The following is a 17,457-nucleotide window of genomic DNA, read 5'->3' as shown; positions in this document are numbered from 1 at the left end:
CGATTTGCCGAATTCGTACGTATGGTCATCATCAGCCCAACGATGAGAACTTTTTTGGACATCAAATGTGTGCTTTCATGTATTTGGCAGACTAACGAATTTCTCGATGGAGATACAACTGTTTCGAAAATTTTCATAGCTCCGCTCGTTCTGTCTCTCCAAAATGCAACCAACTGGAGCAAAAAAAGAAACAAATAAAACCGTACCTTGGTGCCAATAAAAGTTGCTAGAAAATTTCCAAGTGGTGATTGTACCAATTCACTTTTTTCCACATCTATTTCGTCCTTTCCGGGAGCTGCAACTGATGGAGAGTGCTGACCGAACGAGAGTAATGGTCTTTCATGCAAGAAAAATCACATTTTTTACCGGTTAGCATGCAAAGGAAAACACGTACACGAAGTAATGGTGTGATAGTGAAAATGTTGCTTTGGGGAAAACCTTTCCCGCCGGAAATAATGAATTCAAATATTACAGGTTTTTACTGCACCTCCTCGGACAGCGAGCAATCTACGAGTGGGAAAGGAAATGTTTCGTGTTGAATAAATCCTGGATTTCTGTGAAGTATAGGAGTGCAATAGAAATTTGTTCCTGAAATTGAACATATAATTGACACTTAATATTATCAAATTTTTTTAACTCAGGAAACGCTATAACGTGTGATAAATTCTCAGCAGTACTTCTCGGAAGAAATCGCTTGGTTGCATCCATAGAGAGGCAAATTACGGTAAAAGAGCGGATGAAAACAAAGAATGCAAATGCGTCTACGCCGCGGCGCATTGCCTGGTAATTAGACTAGCACCGGTAGATCCTTTGTTTGCCTTCCGCTGTTTTTTCTTCGAATTGCCCGGGCGGCAAGCGGAAATGCTAATTAGATTGATCATTAACAAGTATATAACTTTGTGATAAACCAACAGAAAAAAAATCCACGGCATCCTTATGAAGTAGCGGAACATAAGAGTGAGTAAGGAAGTGGCGTTTAATGGTACTTTAGCACAATGTATGAAATAAATTCTCTCCTGCATCATTTTATAATACTGGAATGTAATGGAGTTAGATTATCTGAATTATTTATTCATTTCACCTCCAATAGTGGGTGGAAGAATTGTGATTGTCAGCAACGCAACACAAAAGAGTTCTCTAGGCTAGCTCATTCACATTTATATCATAGTTTAGCCTCGAAAACTCAGCATAGCGATGAGAAACTTTATTTCGCCAGCAAAACAGGCCTCAAAGATGCAACACTTCGATCTAAGATGGTATTTCGAACACTCTCATCAATCGAATCTGAGTACTGCATTAAATCGTAAAACCATCGCATTGCAGCAACAGGTGGTGGCGTTTCATCATGCTAACATGCTGCTCCTGATCCGTGAAATAGCACAAATAAGCTCAGCAGATACCAGCAATTTCGGTAGCGCTCTACGTGCGGCTAAGTAATGAGGTTGCTCCTATTACAGGCATGTACTCACACTGTCACGGCGTCCCATCACCCACCGTTGAAAACTTCCTACAATACTAAACATATTTTGTCGATGGATGTTCACGCACTCCAACACTAGGGTGGCTGTAGCATTGGGGCAAATAAAACTCCCTTTCCCTAAAACCAATTCAATTTTGAAAAACAAAAATATCGCACCTCGAATCCATCTCATCAGCACACCTTCCACCCTTTTCCGGGTAACAGGTGTACTGTTCCATTCCAACTTTTTTCCAACTGATCGAGTATGTTTCGTTCGCCACTCCACGGGAAGTGATACTCTTTTACATAATCGTATTACGCGGGTGCGTAAAATTCGGCACTGTTTTGTAGTTGGTGGATTTGAAGCTCAATTTAAAAAAAAATTGACCGGAACCACCTAGCAGTCATATTTTTGTGCGGTTGACATTGATATTGATAAAATGTATTATAAGTTCAGAAATGCTTATTAGCTTCACCTGGGTTCGATTCCTAACCTCGCACGTAAGGTTATAGATTTTACTAACTCGAAGAAAGGTGAATGACCCTGAGGTTGAAAACCCTATAACTGAAACAAAAAAATGCTTAGTTCAAGGAAGAATTGTTAAGTTATTTTTTATTCAGTCTTTTTATTGGGCAGGGAGTATTACGTTAGTTTTACTGTATCACAGTGACGTAGCGTTTGGGGGTTAAAACCTCCTCCAAACCAAAATTAATTGGATTGAAAAAAATTAATTGATGCTGACGAATTTAATTTAATATTCCGCAAAATATTTTTGAAAACTAATTTCAGAAACTAGTTGAAAGTTGATGATAAATTACGTTTACAGTTTGTCTCTAGCAGGTCAGGATCAGTTTTATGAGCATTTAGTTTTTGTTGTATTATCAACTATATGAATAACCTCTAAGCAGGATTGGAATTAATAAATATGTAGATGTATTTCAAGTTAGTGGTTATTATCCTTCTGACCCGGTCGTGCTCTCTAACAATTTGAACCAACTAAATGAAGGTGCACTTTGTTTGTCGCTGCCATCGCCGGGACGCCCGTTATACAGCACTACGGAAGCCCCCGAGCGCTCCGACGCAGTCGCGCTACCAGCCAGCGACCCGCTTAGTCGTCCCGGTCCTGCGGTCGGAGGTCGTGAGGGGGTCTTCAAAACTCCCTTCTCAGGCGAGTATTTTGCTTTACATGACAGTTCGCTTTCTGAAAACCTCTTGGTTCATAGCATGCCGTTGCGTACAACTCCAGATTTCCTGTCCGTCTACTACCAGAACGTTCGTGGAATAAGAACAAAAACGCAGGCTTTCTTGCTTGCGCTCACTTTCTGCGACTATGACATTATCGTTCTCACCGAAACCTGGTTACGTGATGATATATTAAACACCGAGCTAACGACGAACTACACAATCTACCGATGCGATCGCAACTCTTCTACCAGTCATCTACGTCGCGGAGGTGGTGTTCTCATAGCGATAAAGAAACATCTAACTGGGACTATACTAAAAATGCCTGGATGTGAATGTTTGGAGCAAGTTATCGTACGCGTTTCACTGCCAGGTCGATCGTTATATATTTGTTGCATTTATCTAAGGCCGAACAGTGATCCTGACTTGTACAATGTTCACTCTTCTGCAGTCCAAAGCATCCTGGACAAATGTAATAGGCGCGACAATGTACTTGTTGTAGGTGATTATAATCTTCCTAATCTTCGGTGGATTTTTGATGACGATTATAAGTGCTACCTTCCTGAAAATGCAACCACGGAACAAGAGACGGCCACCACAGAAACTTTGGTCGCTGAATGGACGAACCCTCGATTTAGCTTTCGTCAATGACACGGACGTGTTCGAACTGATTGAGCCTCCCACATCTATACTGAAGGTTGACCCTCACCATAAACCCTTCGTTTTAAGACTTGATATGCGTTCTGATGACGGTGAAGCTTTTGATACAATTAACGACGACTTCAACTTTAGCTTTACTCGATGCAACGTCGATGAAGTCTCAATGGCCATTGGTGCACTCAATAGGCGTGAGATGCTGGTTGGAAATGACTTAGATCAGGCAGTTGTGGCGTTCTATCATGCCATATATGAGATTCTTCGCCGTAATGTTCCTAAAAAACGTCTCAGCAGAAAAGCAGAATATAAATTTCCGTGGTGGAATGCTGAGCTTGGTCGCCTACGCAACGTACTCCGGAAACACCGAAAGCGATATTTACATCATAGGACCGACGACAATAAAACTATTCTTCATCAAACTGAACTGCAATATGAAACAGCCCGGAACAGTGCATTCGGTGAATATCTGAACCAAGTTCAGCGCAGCCTTCGAAATAATCCTTCGACATTTTGGACATTTATAAACAGCAGAAAACGTTCCGTGGGTGTACCAGAAAATGTCTATCTTCGAAACAAAAATTCACAGTCCGCTGCCGAGTCGGCGAACCTTTTTGCAGATCACTTCCGAGATGTATTTTCCAGCCCTCCTGTCTATCCATCGCAACAGTACCTTGAAACATTGCCAACGCATAATATCAACCTTCCTCTTCCTAACGTAAATGATTCTGATGTAGTGAGCGCTCTATCCAGCGTTGATCCTTTGAAAGGGCCTGGTACGGATTGCTTGCCTCCTGTGTTTATAAAGCATTGTGCCCGAGCACTTTCTGCACCAATAAGTATTATTTTTCAGCGTTTAATCTCGGAAAATATTTTCCCAATGGCATGGAAAGTAGCTGCTATAGTTCCTATTCATAAGGCTGGAGATAGGCACAATGTTGAAAACTACAGAGGAATCTCGCTGCTGAACTGTCTAGCTAAAGTTCTGGAAAAGTTTGTGTACAATGCGATGTACGCTGCTTCTTCCAACATAATCGACGAACGACAACACGGATTTATGAAAAAACGCTCCGCTACTTCGAACTTGATGACGTACACGAGCCTTCTAGTTCCAGCTGTAGAGAAGCGTCAACAAGTGGACGCTATATATTTTGATCTCGCAAAAGCATTCGACAAGGTGCCCCACAACATTGCTGTTTTGAAGCTGGAGCGACTACGCTTTCCTGAGTGGGTTACCAGATGGCTGCATTCTTACCTCTCACAACGATCTGCCTTCGTTAGAATTGGCACTACATGCTCAAGCGCATTCGTAACGCCAACCGGTGTGCCTCAAGGAAGTCACCTAGGGCCACTGATCTTTCTCTTATTCATGAACGACCTCTGCATCCGCATCAACTCTGAAAAACTGCTCTATGCTGATGATCTGAAAATCTTTCGTTCAATTGCTTCAGCACTCGATTCTGCTGTGCTCCAAGACGATATAGCCAATATAGAGGAATGGTGTTTGCTGAACGGTATGCAGATCAACATTGATAAATGTAAGATTATAAGTTTCGGACGCTCGGCAAATATAAGGCGTTGCGAATATACTCTTCAAGCATGTGTCATCGAGCGGGTGGATTCTATCCGTGACCTGGGAGTGTTATTCGACAGAAAACTTCGTTTCGCCGACCACATCACTGCAACAACGGCGAAGGCTTTTGCAACATTGGATTTTCTCAAACGGAACGCTGTCGATTTTGTGGATTTCTACGCACTGAAATCTTTATACTGCGCACTGATCCGGAGCACTTTGGAGTATGCTGTACAAGTATGGGCGCCATACAACGCCGTTCAAAGTAGCCGACTGGAGCGCGTTCAGAGAAGTTTTGTACGATTTGCTCTTAGAAAGTTGCCTTGGAACGACCCTATCCGTCTTCCGCCGTATAATAATAGATGCGTGTTACTAGATTTGCCAACGCTGGAGTCTCGCCGCACGTTCTTGCAAAGAATGTTCATTTTCGATATGTTGTCGAACAATATTGACTGTCCCGACATTCTCTCTAGGATTCATTTATTTGTTCCCCCTCGTGATATAAGGAATCGTCCGCTTCTGTGGATTCCCAGGCACCGCACAGCATATAGCCAGAACAATCCGCTAGACAGACATTGTAGTAGATTCAACGAAACTGTTTTAGTTTATGACTTCCATACCACTAAATCTAATTATAAGTTAGCAATTAGAAATTTTTAACATTGACACTAGCAATAGGATTAAGTGTAATCTGTACGATATATATATATATATATATATATATATATATATATATATATATATATATATATATATATATATATATATATATATATATATATATATATATATATATATATATATATATATATATATATATATATATATATATATATATATATATATATATATATATATATATATATATATATATATATATATATATATATATATATATATATATATATATATATATATATATATATATATATATATATATATATATATATATATATATATATGTATCGAAGATGTAATAATAATAATAATTTAATTTAATGGTGTATATTTGAGTTCTTCTATTCTGAAATTACTGTATTTGATAAATTTCTTCTGCAGTAATTAAACAATAAATTCACATTGCGTTCAAGGTGCCTCTGAAGCTTACAAAAAAATATTTAAGGGAACTGGATTAAAAAAAAATTCTCAGATATTAAAAGTTGCTAGCATCAATTCGACGCTAGCTTAGTCCGCCCACCAAGTTAGTGTTGGATTCTGATGAGATGAAGTCGAAACGCAAGTTCCAGTTCCATCCATCCATAATTTAGTTATAGGTTTTGTGTTCTCAACTCGCAACGATTGTTTCAAACAATTTTCTCCGTAGCGCAGAAAAAATAATTTTCACCTAAATTTTTCTTCACTACGGAGAAATATAGCATGCCCAGTCCATTTCAATAGCATATAAGAATTCATGTAGCCTTCATATTTTCAACAAAATTTTTTAAAATGACATTATTAAAAACTTTGCTGAAGGCTGAATATTTTTGAATAATTAATTCTCCATAATTACCTCTATGAGAATTAATCACTAAAATTTCTATATCAAAGCATGCGCTGTTTTATGTTGATAACTTCCCGAAGTTGTCAAACCTTCAAAATCAAGGATTATTAAATTAGGTGATCTTGAATGTTGAAATTTTTTTCGATCATTTATTACATTTTAAAAGATCGCAATTTTCGACTTCATTGACATAGTATACAAGAAAATAATCTAGAGGTTTGAGAACTGTTTCATGTTGATTCTTCTTGTTTGTAGACTGGAATGACATCTTTTAGACTTTTTAGACTTATGTTTTTGAGTTTTTAATTATTTATCATACTCATATTAAATTTTAGCATTTTTCGAAATATTTGTGATTTTCAGAGGCTACGCCATTGCTGTGTCAATATTTTTAAAATTAAAACTTATTTTAAACCAAGAGATTAATAGTTTTTTCATGTCCCTAAAACTAATTTAGTCGATGGGGACAATTTTTAGATTTTCTTTAGACAAGGAAATCATTTTTTAAGTTTTGATTGTAACTAGCCGGAACAATTAAAACGTTTACTAAGAGCCAATTATTCAATCTATGGTCAGTGTTGGGGTGACTTACTTCATGGTGTTCCGGTCGAAGATTTTTCTTCCATCTGTGTTAGGACGGTCCAGAATGATCGTCAGTAATCTCCTAATCCCAAATTTCTCCAGATTTATTCTCACTGCACGGGACTTTTTCTTCGCTAGTAAACTAGCATCGATCGTTCACTGCGCTCGCGGGATTATTCGGTAATTTACACTGTCCAGTTGCACTTGTTGATAGTCTTTTTATCACCCTTTGATGATAAAAAAGCTTTACTAGGGTAAAGCTCTTCACACTGTTTTTCTTCTTCGGAATCCACGATGCACGGCTGAACAGCCTCCAGCGCGTGTTCTAGGCATCTGTCAACAGTAGGGAGATGACAAGCACGGCATGATCGAGGGATATTCTTCCGGAACCAGTCGATCCAAACACTGTTTCTATCAGCAACTGTAGTCCCTCTACCAGGGAAACCTTGCTGCCATAATGTAGTTCGTGGTACGCTTCACCACCGACAACCATGTCAATGTCGGATGGGATGTGGAATCTGGGGTCTGCCAGTGACAACTTTGGTAGATTCCATGCGGAAATATCGATCGGAACGTCAGTCTCTTAAGGATCAAGAATTTAAGCTTGGTGGAGTACGGAGTCGTCTTTGATTTGATCGTTGCTTGATGGATTTACCGATTCCAGCTACTATGATATCCACCTTGGTGTAACAGAGATTCATGGAATTCGCAAGCTTCTTGGTAATGAAGTTGTCCATAGATCCGGAATCTAGGAGAGCACGTACGGGTATTTCGTTGCCGTTCTGATCTACGTCGAGGAGGTAAACAGTTTCCAACAAAACTGTGCTGTGCTCAGCCTGGACTGACAGTCTCACCTGGCTGCTCGGATTCATCAAGCTGGAAGGGCCAGCGATGGCGGACGTCGAGGGAATCGGTTGGCTTGCCGCGATAACAGGAGTAGATTGTATGTTCGACGGTGCCAGTTCATGCAGCAGGGAATGGTGTTTTTCATGGCAGTTACTGCAGGACAACATGGAGGTACAGTTCCTGGCTTGGAGTCCAGTACGGAAGCAATTCCAGCATAGGCGTTTCTGGGTAACCAGCTCACGGCGCTGACATACGGACATCTCGGAAAATACTGGACATTGGAAGAGGAAATGCTTCTCTGGACAGGCGAGACATGGCATAACACTGTAGTTCGATTCAAAGGTAGTTACCTTGTATGCCACCTTGAACAGCTGCGGGATTGGAGTCGAACCGGACACCTTGGCCGTAACCGGTTGTTGGGGCCGATACCGCAGATCAGTTATGACGGACGTCAGCATACGGGCACATTGGTAGAGGAATTCGATCAGCATATCGTAGGCTACGTCGTCGTTATTGCTGGTTTTCTCCTCCCAAGCACGTAGCATAGTTGGATTCAGCTTGTAACAAATGAGGTTTACCAACGGGGTGTCCCAATAATGAACTGGCTCGCCTAACTTTGGCAAAGCCCTCACATACCAGTGGAAATCGTCAGACCAAAGATTAATGTCTTGAGGACTTTCTTGATCGATCGATGGGAGGTCGTAACGAACTCGAAAGAACTGACGATTTAGGCACCGCTTGTTGTCATACCGCTTCAGCAATGCTTCCCAAGTTGATACATAGTTGTCCGCTTCTACGTCTACGGACTCGAATGGTTTTCGGGCTTCCAACTCTAGCGACTGCAACAGGCACTGCAGCCTCGCAACCATCGGAATATCTGTGTTTCTGTGGATCATCGACGTGTTCGTGTCACGGAATGTGAGCCACTGCGAGAAATCACCGTTAATCTTGGGAAGATCGATCTTTGGTAAGCGTAGGTGGAACGAGGACGGAGCGTGAACATTGAAGTTCACAAATAGTATCCCAGTACTGGAACTTGCTTCCGGAAATCCGGATTCCCGAGAACCGAATGAAGTAACCCGATTCATTTTTACCAATTCCAAAAGCGGATGAGTTCTTGAATCCAAAACACCCAAAAACATTAAAATCGGTTGGAAATTACCTTAGTTATTGGCATTTCAGTTTTGTGGGTACCCGGGTCGTCGGCCTGTTACGTAGTAAAAAAATTCAGGAGCCCCTCCTAACTCCGTCCCTTACTATATCAACAATAATATTAACCCAAAAGATTGACTTAGTAAAGTTCTAAGACGGCACAAAGTTTCAATTTCCAGCTATGGATAAAACATAGGAATTTCATTAATTGAAACCTAAAAAGATACTCGGGTGCCGCGTCGGACACAACGGTTAATTAACTAACTTTTTTCTTTACAGGTATTCGAGGACCCTTCTAATTACTGCTATACTTCACACCCTGTCACTTTTCCTGTTTTTCACTCTACTTTCTATACTCTACTATACTACCCATGATTGCATATTTGTCCCGTTTTCTATGGGATTTCCTATCTTTATGGGACTGACTTGCGATCATAGGCAGTATACTTCAGTATTAATACAATTTTCACTATCCCTGTACGTTGAGCTTCGGCGAGGAAAAGAGCCCGGGCCCCGTGGTGGTGGAGGAACGCTACGTGGGAAGCTGAGCTGCAAGCAACCGGGCGGGTCATAGGTGGTGGATAATGCTTAATCGCGATAGCAACTAGTTGTGATTCGCGACCCGAACCAGCAGCGGGGGCTGACTGCGGGTGTGGTAGGACGAGGTAGTGGGCCCTATACGTCCTAGGCCTAAATACCACATGCCCTAAAGCAGCCCTGACAAGGCGAGTCAGCGCCGCCTTTAAATAAGCGCTTAGCCCAAATCCCTCTCCTCCCGTTATCCTTCCTTCCTTCCTTCCTTCTGCGGCTGTTCGCCCATCTAAATATGGAAGCTGTTCTTCAATGTCAGCTTCTTTCACCGAACAGCCTAGATAAGCCGTGTAGTGTCGGTAGTGGTTGTTTCAACCGGCTAAGAATAACACTACGGACTACCTGTTTCAGTGGTAAAAATCTACCAAACAGGGAACCCCAATTCCATAGTGTCATGCGACCCGTGCTATGGGTAAAATTGTTGAGGGGGTTTAAAACATTCTCAATGGCGAACGGAGCCTGGGAAAAGTCGGGCGAACTCCCCAGTATGCTGCATTACGCAGCGGAACGTTCACTCTACACACCGATTTTTTTCACCGATGATCCACTTAATTTTGCCGAATTTTTGTTGGCTGGGGGTTTGCAGAGACTCTCGGCTGATGGTACTTCGGTGAAGTTTTGTTGAGTTTCGATTATCAAATTTCGATGTGTACAGATGAACCTGCCCAGAGGCCGTGTGGTATCCGGCCTAGAATTGAGCCACTGGAGTCCTGCTGCCATGTCGTAGGAGGCGACTGAAAGTAGGAGACCCTAAGTCAAGGTGTAGTTCCGTGCCGAGGACTTAATGATTGGAGGGTCTAAAATATGCCAGTCGCGCACGGAGCATTTTGGGTTTTGCCCTTGCTGTGTTATGCGAATCTCTGACACAGTGGACCATTATTTTCTTCGCAAATCGTGGGAATCAAATGATCATGTCCCATTTAAACCTGATATGGCTCGCTAAATGCGTTAACATCCCAACTCGCTTGGTGTCCTCTAGTTGTTGTGCAATTTGTGTTGGAGATGAAATGTACAGTTCTCTAATCAAAAATGGTTAGAATAGCACAAGTCAATCTCCAACATAAACGTACAGCAACTATGAATTTATCTCGACTCATGCAGGAAGGTAAAGCTTCCATAGCATTGGTTCAAGAACCGTATTTCCATAAAGGAAACTTCTATTTTGGAAAGTTACTTAACACTGCCTTCATTGCTTACAACAAGACAGGCATGACTAACCCACGTGAAATGCCTCGTGCTTGCATTCTTGCAAATAAGGCTATTGACGCGTGTCTCATATCGGAGCTCACAACTCGCGATATCTGTGTTGTCACAGTTACATTGACTGTCGAAAACGTAGACAAAAAATATATATATTGTTCAGCATACCTACCGCATAACGAATCATCTCCTTCTGATGATTTCAAAAGCGTTGTATCATATTGTAGCAGAAATGGGCTTCCGCTCATTATCGGCAGTGATGCGAATGCTCATCACATCATTTGGGGCAGCTCAGACATCAATCTGAGAGGCTCTGAACTGATGGAGTACATAAGTAGTACAAATCTCCATATTCTGAATGTGGGAAACCGACCAACTTTTGCGAGGTCTGGGAGGGAGGAGGTGTTAGACATAACACTTTGCTCTGATAGAATTTTGCATGAACTGGGAAATTGGCAGGTTCCAAATGAAACTGAACCGTCTCTATCCGATCATAAATATATATTTTTCGAGCATTTTGATGTCACCTTCAATGTGGTGACCTATCGTAATCCTAAATCTACAAACTGGGACCTCTTTTTGGAAAACTTGGCGACTAAATTTCATGGATATTTTCCAACAATTAGTCAACTAGACGACTTAGATGACGTCGTGGATACGACAAACTCATTCATATTAGCATCCTACGAAGAAGCTTGTCCACTTCGTACTGTTAAATCGACTAGGGGAACCCCTTGGTGGAGGGCTGAGCTTGAAAGAATGAAGAAAGTTATGAGAAGAGCTTGGAATCGGCGTCAGCGTGATGACTCCAGGGCTTTCAGGTCAGCTCGTAGTGCATATAAGAAATGTCTTAGATCTGCAGAACGGGCTGGCTGGCAAAGCCTATGCACTAATGTCTCTAGTCTGAACGAGGCTAGCAGATTAAATAAAATTCTCTCCAAATCGAATGATTTTCAGATGAACTCCTTGAAAACCAGAGATGGTGTTTATGTGACGGACGAAAAAGATGTTCTTAATTGTCTCTTCGACACACACTTTCCAGGCTGTATCGATCCGGAGTTGATCAACGTTCACAGATCTCATTCTGGTGATTCGGACTCGTGGGCGTTAGCACGCACATTGGTTTCCACTGAATCGGTCAAGTGGGCAGTTGACAGCTTTGCTCCATACAAATCACCCGGAAAAGATGGGATACTTCCCGTGCTACTGCAAAAGGGATTTGATATTCTTAAACATGTCTTGAAAAAGATTTTGCTTTCCAGTCTTGCTACCGGGTATATCCCGAAAGCATGGCGAGAAATAACTGTTAGATTTATTCCCAAAGGGGGGCGCTCAAGCTATGAAGAAGCCAAGAGTTTTAGGCCAATCAGCTTAAGTTCTTTTCTTCTGAAAGCTTTGGAACGGATAATCGATCATCACATCAGGAACGTTAGTTTAGTTGAATATCCACTGCACAAAATGCAACATGCATATCAGTGTGGGAAATCCACGATCACTCTGCTTCACGATGTTGTTTACAACATTGAGAAAGCCTTCTCGCTCAAGCAATCTAGCTTGGGTGTATTCCTAGATATTGAGGGTGCTTTTGACAATGTGTCCTTCCAGTCTATTCTGGAAGCGACGCGCGGTCATGGGATACCTGCATGTATCTCAGGTTGGATAAACGCAATGCTTAGTAACCGCATGCTTTGCTCGTCACTGCGACAGGCTGAGATACGGAAGTTGAGTATTTGCGGTTGTCCTCAGGGCGGCGTTCTGTCACCTTTGTTATGGAACTTAGTAGCTGACGGCTTGTTGAAGAAACTCAATGAGCTTGGATTTCCAACCTACGGGTTTGCTGACGATTACCAAATACTAATTACTGGATTTTGCATCGGAACAATCTTTGACTTGATGCAACAGGCATTAAGAGCTGTCGAACAGTGGTGTCGACAAGTTAAACTATCAGTTAACCCAAGCAAAACTTCAATGGTTCTTTTCACGAAGAAGCGAATAACAACCGGGGTTCGTCCCTTGCAGTTCTTTGATTCTGAGCTACTGTGTGCGGATCAAGTCAAATACGTTGGAGTCATATTGGATTCCAAACTGAATTGGTCTGCTCACATTGAGTTCAGAGTCAAGAAAGCGTGCATGGCCTTCGGGCAGTGCAGACGAACTTTTGGAAAGACCTGGGGTCTCAAACCTAAATACATCTATTGGATTTACACGACAATTGTACGTCCAATACTGTCATACGGATGCCTTGTGTGGTGGCAGAGGGGAGAGGTGGTGACAGTCCAGTCAAAGCTAAACCATCTGCAAAGAATGGCGCTCATGGCGTTGACTGGTGCTTTCACCACGACTCCGACTGCTGCTCTTGAGGCACTTCTAAATATCAAACCATTACACATACACTTAAAACAAGAAGCACTATCATGTGCATACAGACTGCAGGTTACTGGGCTTTGGAACAGTAATCATGTTGATCTTGCTACCAGTCATATACGATTGTGGTCACAAATGGTTACATGGGGTGAAGATATTCTTGCTCCCAGCGATATTACACTCACTTGTAGTTTTCCTTACAGGACATTCCATGTGAAGATTCCCTCTCGAGAGGAGTGGTTGTCTGGCTTTATGGAAAGACAACAACAAACGCAAGTAGTCTGTTACACTGACGGTTCTCTGATGGAGGGACGTGCTGGTGCTGGTGTCTACTGTCGTGAAATGAGATTGGAACAATCTCACTCACTAGGTAGATATTGTACTGTATTCCAAGCAGAAATCTTTGCGATTATGTGCGGGGTGCAATCGGCCCTTCAACTGAGTTTGTCCGGCAGAGTTATAAACTTCTGCTCCGATAGTCAGGCTGCAATCAAGGCCCTTAGCTCAGACAAATCCCGGTCCAAGCTAGTGATCGCGTGCCGAACCCAAATCGAAGAACTAAGCATTGTCAACACTATCTACCTTGTCTGGGTGCCCGGACATTGCGGTATTACTGGAAATGAATGGGCTGACGAATTGGCCAGGGCAGGTTCAGCGATTGACTTCGTTGGTCCTGAGCCCGCCCTGCCAATTTCGACAAGTTGGATAAGGGAAAAAATACGGTCCTGGGCTTTGTCCGAGCACCGCAATTATTGGAGAAATCTACAAACGTGTCGCCAAACAAAGGCGTTTCTAGAACAACCATGCCCAGTGGTTTCGAAAAATCTCTTACATTTTTCGAAGCTCCACTGCGGCATGCTGACCAGGGCTTTAACCGGCCACTGCAAACTCAATTATCACATGGCAACTATTCAGCGCGCTGAGTCTTTTTCATGTGATCTTTGTGAATCCGACTACGGAACCTCATATCATCTGATATGCAACTGTCCAGCGCTAGCGCAATTGCGATTTCGAGTCTTCAGCCGTCCTTATATAGACGAAACCATGTTTGGTCGACTGAAACTCAGAGACATACTAAAGTTTCTTATCCAATGTGGTAAAGAGCTTTAGGATTATTCGCAGGCAAGTTGAACTACTTGTGAGTTTAACTTACCTGTTGTTTATTTTTGTTTTGTGCTGTTATTTTTCCCACCCTTCCAATTCTACTTCCCCACTCCTCCTTGTCCTTTCCTTCCACTCACGAAATGATGAAAACACACGGCAAGGCACAAATCCCCGACTATGTACGGGGAACGTGCCATTTGAGCCAATATATTCTGATTCCTGATTCCTGATCCCTGTACGTTGAGCTTCGGCGAGGAAAAGAACTTCCCAAAGGAACGTGGTCTGGTCGCTGACAGTTTGATGACGTTATTCGACTGACGTCAATTGATGTCTGTCACCCATTGACGCGACGCTTAACTGTCACTGTGTTGCTTTGACGCTGCCGCGTTGCCTTTGCCAGGCAGTGTTTCCAGCTCGACGGTTTCTGCGTTGACAGTTTCCCTCGGGTGTAGTCCAGAGTTCGCCGGAGCTCCACTCTTCCTGACTTCAAGCAAAGCTAACCACGACACCGGTCGAATACAGGTCTCGTCGCCTATCTTCACGACCGCTCGTCGATTTCTGCCGTCCACATGCTGCTTCGCCCTCGCTCCCATCCACTCCGTCTCGTCGGCTCCGCGACTATCAGTGGGTCGTCTGGTTCTGGTGATGGTGTCTCGCTGAACCACTTAGGTCCAGCGCCCCCAGAAGACGTTTAACTGATGCTGGATGTGCTCCCAGAGTTCGTTAACTAATCGCCCAGAGTTTGTTAACGAACTGCTTCATTGAACTGTATCTTTCTTGCATCTTTGTCATTTATTTGCTTCATCCCGCTCGAATTTAACAACAGGAAGTGGTTCGGGGTGAGGGCCTCAGTCTCCTCACTCTCCAGTGGTGGATACGTCAGAGGTCTTGAGTTTACGACACTTTCAGCCTCCACGACCAACGTCTGTAACCCCTCGTCGTCAAGCTTCCCCTCGAAATACGCTTCTGTCATTGCAGCTGTAACGTACTGTACTAGGCGTTCCCACGCTCCGCCCATGTGTGGCGCTCCTGGTTTGTATGAAGTTCCACTTCGTGTTGACACTGGTGAACGTTGCGGACAGTCCCTGGCTTATCTGATGCTGCAGTACTTGATCGGCTCCTTGGAAATTCGTTCCGTTGTCGATGAAAAACTCGGCAGGCTGTCCGCGCCGGCCAACCACCAGCCGCAGCCTCGGGATAGCGTACAACTGTCGAACATCGTTTACGTCCGTTTCAGCATTGCCATGGCAAAAATTTCGGCGGAATCGTTCTCGGTAGAATCACGGGCTGGCGCACGTTGTAGGTGACGATTTTGACAGCTGCGATTCGACCCTGTCCTTGTAGCAAACCATTCTCGTCCAGCTTCGGCATCATTTGGTAGATGGAACTGTTTTTCCCGATGATTTCCTGACCGGTCTTATTGGGCGCTTTGTTTGACAGCGCTGCAACTTCGTCCGGGTCGTGTTCACGTTGCACCAACTCGAACATGGCTTCTTCAGCAGCCTTCATCTCCGACTGTTACAGCAGTCCACTATATCGTGGCATTGGCGATCCATTGTATAGACAACGTAGAATGTATGCGGTCGCACGTTACAACCTGTCCCAGGAAGAGAATCGGTCGAAATCGATCGTTGGTTCAAATGAACCGTGATGTAGTATCGATGCGCGCATTTCTTCCGTGGTAACCGTCACAGGTTCTTTGCTTAAATCTGCTTCCAGGAGACTCAGGAAGTGCGGTCCTTGGAACCACTTGCTGCCGGGGTTGAAATGCGGTCCACTGACCCATTTCGTTGCTTCGTCCGCTGGATTGGATTTGGGTGGCACCCATCTCCAATCTCTTACCGAAGTATGCTCAAGTATCTCAGGACACGAACCCAGTGGATCAAACAGAGTCATGACGCAACATAGAACCTGCCCTCTTCGTCGGTCGGGTTACCATGCGACTTAGCGTCTGTACCTCGTCGATCATTTTGGTAGAGAAACTCAGAGCAGCACAAGAAGCGCTGGGAATTTTCGTCTCCGATGTGGATTTGGTGGAACATTTCCTGAATATCCGAGCTGACCGCCGCCCCAAGCTGTCGAAAGCGGCTGGAAGTGACGAGAGTTGATCCGGACCTCTGAGAAAAGTTGAGTGCTGTTGAGTGAGACTCCAGCGACCTTGGAGGCTGCATCCCAAATGACGCGGATCTTTCCTGGATTCTTAGGGTTTATTAAGCTTCCACCCGGGAGGTACCACACCCTTCTTGGATCTTCCGCATCGATGTCAGCTTTCGTAGCCCTGTGCTCGCAACCCTTTGCTTAGTATTCGCACATCTGTCGATGGAGATTCTCTTTTAGCACCGGATCGCGATTCATTCTGCGTTCGAGACATTCTAGACGACGAACCGCCAGCTATCGGACCGGTACCATCACCCTCTTTCACTTTAAGTGGTGGCGCGAGCCGTAGGTTGTCAATTACTATGAGGATCTTAGGCTTTGCGTTATGGTAGCTGGTCACCGGAATCCCCTTAAGGTGCGCACGTTTTGTCGCTGCTCCTTCCACCTGGAAACTGACTCGGCACCGAACCGTTCTTGGTTTACTATTTTGTGCCGCTTCTACTATCTTCACCTGCGATCTCAAAGGTGATGCGTTGCGATTTCTTTTTCGTACGGGAAGTATTTTCCGTTCTGCATAGACACAAAGGCTGAAGGCTGCCTTTAAGGGCCAACGATACAGCCAGATCATGTCATCAATGCAAAGGTGTCAATCGAGGCGTCGCTCCCATGTAGGGCCATGGGAATTATCCGAAACAGCGTCGACGAAGTCAGAAGACGGTGGGTGTGATTCTTCGCTACTAATGCATTCGATGCTGGAGCCTTTGGAGGCCCACTTAGAGAGAGAAGCAGTGGATGATGACGGAACTGACAACCTTCGATGTCACAACTATTACGAATCCGACAAGTCCTGCGTCCATGGTTGAATAGATAATTCTGACAAAGACCTAAAGCTCGCACTTTTCCCCAACGGTCGTCGACGTGTAACGCTTTAAATTAGACTTCCCATGAACATCGACAAGTTTGTATCTGTGTACAAAATTTCGTGCACGCGTTCAACCTCAAATCAATATTAATTCTTCAAAAGGGCTAATGAGATTTTTGTAAACAAACTTCTTTCGCTCATTACTCTGCTGCCGAGTTGAATTTCTTGAAAAATACACTTGAATCAACACATTTACCCTTGGTAGAATCGATTTCAAATGTTTTCTGTG

The sequence above is a fragment of the Topomyia yanbarensis genome, chromosome 3 (genome assembly GCF_030247195.1).
Source record: "Topomyia yanbarensis strain Yona2022 chromosome 3, ASM3024719v1, whole genome shotgun sequence".
Lineage (NCBI taxonomy): Eukaryota > Metazoa > Arthropoda > Insecta > Diptera > Culicidae > Topomyia > Topomyia yanbarensis.
Note: the sequence above shows the minus strand (reverse complement) of the source record.